This window comes from Lissotriton helveticus, chromosome 11, assembly GCF_964261635.1.
Source record: "Lissotriton helveticus chromosome 11, aLisHel1.1, whole genome shotgun sequence".
NCBI classification, from domain to species: Eukaryota; Metazoa; Chordata; class Amphibia; order Caudata; family Salamandridae; genus Lissotriton; species Lissotriton helveticus.
The window spans coordinates 1,200,339,557-1,200,345,889 of NC_136072.1; the positions used below are offsets into that span (position 1 = coordinate 1,200,339,557).

The window sequence follows — 6,333 nt, forward strand, 5'->3', positions numbered from 1 at the left end:
TGAGGTCGCTCAACCGCCTCCGCCAACCTCAGAATCAGCCCCTCATGGTATGAGTTGAGGCCACTCCGCCGCCTCCACCCTGCTCAGAATCAGCCCCTCACTGTATGAGTCAAGGCCACTCCACCGCCTACGCCCAGCTCAGAATCAACCCATCACTGTATGAGATGAGGTCACTCTACTGCCTGCGTCCATCTCAAAATCAGCCCCTTGCTGTATGAGTTGAGGTCACTCCACCGCCATTTAGAGAGGTCAAGTGGCCTTGACCCGCGACCTGGCCACAGCAAGCATTCCAATGCATCAATCCGTTACAAGACTGAAGGAGGAAACATTAGGGGAGTGGATGGTGAAGGATGAGGGACTAGTAGTAGATACTAGATCAGGCCCTTCCACGGCAGGTCAGGAAGTAACGACACAGAGAGAGACCCCGTCAACATTACAAATTGTACAGTTCGCCACAGTCTTGACGAATCACTAATCGCAGAGATGGTGAAACTTGCAGACACAACAGACAAGGCTGCAGATAACAATAGCTCCCAAAACACCATCAAAAATCGACTTAATCATAGCACGCCAGAGCAATAAATGGAGAAATCAGAAGTTATTGAGATATCATCTGAATGTGTAATCAAGAGAGAGAGAGAGGACCAGAAAGCTAGTCCTTATCCCCTGGGTTATATGTAATGTTAATCAAAAGGAGACTAGCTCAAGATAAAAAGGGTTTTTAATAAAAAAGACTCAAGTATGTTTCGTCACAGGATGGGAACACCTGGTGAGTGTGTTCAGAAAGCCCTCACCCACCAACCTAGTTGGTGGCATGCTTCATCATCGGGCCCACCCAGTGACACCTAGCGTGTCCCGGGTGTGCTTCGACGCCTGATTACAGCGGAGCAGGTATGTTGCTGAGTGTGCAGTGAAGGGTGTTATGGTAGTGAAATTTAAAACGGCTAGGCGGGGGTCCCAGTACCCGAGGGTAAATTAGACTTTAATACCTGGGCCACCGTCAGCGGTTAAAAATAAGGCTGTTGGATGTTAGAGGCGAGTTACGACCTCCATCATCCGGTGGGTCAACATGTTTCAGCCAGTGCCTTATGTATATGCTGGCTTTCTTCAGGACCTAAGTAAAAAGGTGAGTGCAGTTAAACTAGTGGAGTGTAGTTCAGACTATGTGTCTACACGCCCTAAGGTGTTTATCTATGTGTGAGAGGGGGATTCCCATCTCAAGAACACCTGTACACGTAACATAAAAGGACAAAGACAAAACATACAATGAAAAAAGAGAGTCAATCGGTCGTATGGTATTAGACATAACCGTTTGCCGTCACTACAGCGGTTGGGGTGTAGGCTATAGGAGGCTAGGGTGTAATGGTATTGGTGATACCATTAGGTGAAAATCGCACATATAATACGGGAGTGAAGTGGCTAAAACACGGACATCACACATGCAGTGCATATGTGTATAGTAGTGCAAGAGAGCATTCTTACACTAGTTTTAGCTAATTTGGACCTCAAGGTTGAGAGGTGGCTGGGGCTTTGCCCTATGGGAAATAAACAGTTTGGACCACAGTGATTAGGAAGACCTGTAGGGAGGAAAAAGCGCTTACCTATGGTGGTGGTGAAAGTTACTCATACTCACAGTACTGCTGGGCAGAGCCTGCTCTGGACCTGTAGTGCCTCCTTCGCATACCGGTAAATAATGGCCATCTGAGCTTGGCCTTAAGTACTGTGCTTGATTGAATGATCGGATGCACCTGTAGGCTAGAGGCAATGGTGGAAAGACTCGGGGAGCCGAGTCATGGTGCTAGAGAGAGCTCGCGCGCGGTATCTGCGCAAGCGCACTGCTCGCGTGTGTCAGCGAGCATGCGTGTGTAGTGTCTCTTTCGCGGTATCTGCGCAAGCGCACTGCTCGCGTGTGTCAGCGAGCATGCGCGTGTAGTGTCTCTTTCGCGCATGCGCGGTGGTTTCTGCACTGCCGTGCAGCGTGGTGGCATGCGCGATCGGGTAGTGTTCAACAAAAACGGGGCCAGGATCCCGAATTCACCAATACACTGCTTACGCGTGCCATGATTCTAATATGAATGGACTAAGGGCGCGATCTGCTCAAATTATGTCATTAATGGGAGAGTTTTTAAAGTTTTTAAAGCACAATGCATGTTTCAGTGGGGGCGTGAATACAGCATGCAAGGGGCTGTAAAACATACATGGGGCAAAGCTGTGTATTGCATGGCCATTAATGATAGGTTTTGAGCGCAATATAATAGGGTGTGTTACAAGGGGCAGAGTTGAGTAACTATGGCAACACGTGACCATAGTATAAGGTCAGGGGTGCATCCAATTTTTAAAGAACCTCAGAACTAGGGGCTACCTCAGCAGTGCCGAGGAACAGGGGACAATTGATGGACTGAAAAGGCTCGGGGTACACTATGATTGGTTATTGATGTGCTAGGGAGTTCCAGGGAATGGCATCATTAAGGCCCTGGCTTGCTGTCGAAAGGCGATATATCCATCGTTGTTCTTTGTTCAGTAGCTTTTTATCATTGTCCATTGTGCTCTCAGGGATTTGTTCAATGACCGTCCAGGTTAGGTCATTGGGAGTGTGACCCTGTGTGATAAAAAGGTTGGTTAGTTTACTGATGTTTTTCTTGCATCTTATTGTGCTGCGATGTTCTGTTATTCTGGTTTTGATCTTACGTGTCGTCATTCCGACATAGCGTAGGCCACATGTGCAAGTTATTAAGTATATCAGGTTGCGGGAGTTGCAGTTGGTGTGACTCCTTTGGGTCCAGACTCTGTTAGGTTCCAGATCTAGAGTTTTGGATGGCATGGTGAGGTGGAAAACACTGCAGTCGTTGCAGGGATAGTGTCCGGTGACCTTGGGGATGCCCCATGCGTTCAGAACGGTGTTGATGGGCTGTTCTGGGGGAGGTCTTGGACGGGTGTTGACCAGGCGGTCTTTTAAGTTGTTACATCTTTTGTATGCGAATCTCGGGGTGTCCCAGTTCCTCTGTCCAGAATTGATTATTCTCCAGTGTCTTCTGATAATTTTGGTCACCTCGTTGGACGCCGTGTTGTAAGTGGTGTCGCAGGTGATTGGTTGATTTTCTTGGTTTTTGACAACAGTTTCCAATAGGGCATCACGGTTCTGGTTTCTAGCTCTCTTTTGAGTTTTGTTAATGATGGCTTTGGGATAGCCTCGGTGTTCCAGTTTGGTCGCCAAATCGGTGGATTGTCTTTTGTAATCCGAGATGCTGGTGCAGTTTCTCCGTATGCGTAAAAACTGCCCGTAGGGCAGGTTTTCTCGAAGTGCACGTGGGTGAAAGCTTGTGAATTCAAGCAGTGAGTTCCTTGCGGTCGGTTTGTAGTAAGTTGTTGTGGCCAGGGTTCCATCCTTGGCCGTAATGTCCAGGTCTAAGAAGGGTAGTTGGTTGTTGCTGGCCGTGCAGGTGAATTTTAGGTATGGGTCCCTTTTATGGGCAGTGTTTTTGCCCCAAGCATAGCGGGACTATATGTCCACCATTTTGAGGAGCACCACATTGCAACAGAGACCAACCCTTTCATCCACCATATCCTGACCTGGCGCAGGTATATAGATGATATCCTGGTGATCTGGCAGGGCACACAAACCGACTTGGACAGATTCATGACCTGGCTCAACAAAAGGGACCCATACCTAAAATTCACCTGCATGGCCAGCAACAACCAACTACCCTTCTTAGACCTGGACATTGCGGCCAAGGATGGAACCCTGGCCACAACTACTTACTACAAACCGACCGCAAGGAACTCACTGCTTGAATTCACAAGCTTTCACCCACGTGCACTTCGAGAAAACCTGCCCTACGGGCAGTTTTTACGCATACGGAGAAACTGCACCAGCATCTCGGATTACAAAAGACAATCCACTGATTTGGCGACCAAACTGGAACACCGAGGCTATCCCAAAGCCATCATTAACAAAACTCAAAAGAGAGCTAGAAACCAGAACCGTGATGCCCTATTGGAAACTGTTGTCAAAAACCAAGAAAATCAACCAATCACCTGCGTCACCACTTACAACACGCCGTCCGACGAGGTGACCAAAATTATCAGAAGACACTGGAGAATAATCAATTCGGGACAGAGGAACTGGGACACCCCGAGATTCGCATACAAAAGATGTAACAACTTAAAAGACCGCCTGGTCAACACCCGTCCAAGACCACCCCCAGAACAGCCCATCAACACCGTTCTGAACGCATGGGGCCTCCCCAAGGTCACCGGACACTATCCCTGCAACGACTGCAGTGTTTGCCACCTCACCATGCCATCCAAAACTCTAGATCTGGAACCTAACAGAGTCTGCACCCAAAGGAGTCACACCAACTGCAACTCCCGCAACCTGATATACTTAATAACTTGCACATGTGGCCTACGCTATGTCGGAATGACGACACGTAAGATCAAAACCAGAATAACAGAACATCGCAGCACAATAAGATGCAAGAAAAACATCAGTAAACTAACCAACCATTTTATCACACAGGGTCACACTCCCAATGACCTAACCTGGACGGTCATTGAACAAATCCCTGAGAGCACAATGGACAATGATAAAAAGCTACTGAACAAAGAACAACGATGGATATATCGCCTTTCGACAGCAAGCCAGGGCCTTAATGATGCCATTCCCTGGAACTCCCTAGCACATCAATAACCAATCATAGTGTACCCCGAGCCTTTTCAGTCCATCAATTGTCCCCTGTTCCTCGGCACTGCTGAGGTAGCCCCTAGTTCTGAGGTTCTTTAAAAATTGGATGCACCCCTGACCTTATACTATGGTCACGTGTTGCCATAGTTACTCAACTCTGCCCCTTGTAACACACCCTATTATATTGCGCTCAAAACCTATCATTAATGGCCATGCAATACACAGCTTTGCCCCATGTATGTTTTACAGCCCCTTGCATGCTGTATTCACGCCCCCACTGAAACATGCATTGCGCTTTAAAAACTTTAAAAACTCTCCCATTAATGACATAATTTGAGCAGATCGCGCCCTTAGTCCATTCATAGTATAATTCATGGCACGCGTAAGCAGTGTATTGGTGAATTCGGGATCCCGGCCCCGTTTTTGTTGAACACTACCCGATCGCGCATGCCACCACGCTGCACGGCAGTGCAGAAACCACCGCGCATGCGCGAAAGAGACACTACACGCGCATGCTCGCTGACACACGCGAGCAGTGCGCTTGCGCAGATACCGCGAAAGAGACACTACACACGCATGCTCGCTGACACACGCGAGCAGTGCGCTTGCGCAGATACCGCGCGCGAGCTCTCTCTGGCACCATGACTCGGCTCCCCGAGTCTTTCCACCATTGCCTCTAGCCTACAGGTGCATCCGATCATTCAATCAAGCACAGTACTTAAGGCCAAGCTCAGATGGCCATTATTTACCGGTATGCGAAGGAGGCACTACAGGTCCAGAGCAGGCTCTGCCCAGCAGTACTGTGAGTATGAGTAACTTTCACCACCACCATAGGTAAGCGCTTTTTCCTCCCTACAGGTCTTCCTAAACACTGTGGTCCAAACTGTTTATTTCCCATAGGGCAAAGCCCCAGCCACCTCTCAACCTTGAGGTCCAAATTAGCTAAAACTAGTGTAAGAATGCTCTCTTGCACTACTATACACATATGCACTGCATGTGTGATGTCCGTGTTTTAGCCACTTCACTCCCGTATTATATGTGCGATTTTCACCTAATGGTATCACCAATACCATTACACCCTAGCCTCCTATAGCCTACACCCCAACCGCTGTAGTGACGGCAAACGGTTATGTCTAATACCATACGACCGATTGACTCTCTTTTTTCATTGTATGTTTTGTCTTTGTCCTTTTATGTTACGTGTACAGGTGTTCTTGAGATGGGAATCCCCCTCTCACACATAGATAAACACCTTAGGGCGTGTAGACACATAGTCTGAACTACACTCCACTAGTTTAACTGCACTCACCTTTTTACTTAGGTCCTGAAGAAAGCCAGCATATACATAAGGCACTGGCTGAAACATGTTGACCCACCGGATGATGGAGGTCGTAACTCGCCTCTAACATCCAACAGCCTTATTTTTAACCGCTGACGGTGGCCCAGGTATTAAAGTCTAATTTACCCTCGGGTACTGGGACCCCCGCCTAGCCGTTTTAAATTTCACTACCATAACACCCTTCACTGCACACTCAGCAACATACCTGCTCCGCTGTAATCAGGCATCGAAGCACACCCGGGACACGCTAGGTGTCACTGGGTGGGCCCGATGATGGTGCATGCCACCAACTAGGTTGGTGGGTGAGGGC

The 6,333-nt window shown here is 48.3% G+C and overlaps 2 long non-coding RNA genes across 2 annotated transcripts; one reads left to right on the plus strand and one right to left on the minus strand.

Moving 5' to 3' along the window:
* Positions 1-622: 622 nt before the first annotated feature.
* Positions 623-1,685, minus strand: LOC144791632 (uncharacterized). Its single transcript, XR_013602440.1, has 3 exons — positions 1,634-1,685; positions 1,483-1,535; positions 623-1,227 (listed from the first exon to the last, which is right to left on the minus strand). It is a non-coding gene; the product is annotated as an uncharacterized LOC144791632 (long non-coding RNA).
* A 3,749-nt stretch (positions 1,686-5,434) lies between these two features.
* Positions 5,435-6,096, plus strand: LOC144791633 (uncharacterized). The gene is made up of 3 exons (XR_013602441.1): positions 5,435-5,486; positions 5,585-5,637; positions 5,893-6,096. It is a non-coding gene; the product is annotated as an uncharacterized LOC144791633 (long non-coding RNA).
* Positions 6,097-6,333: the final 237 nt, after the last annotated feature.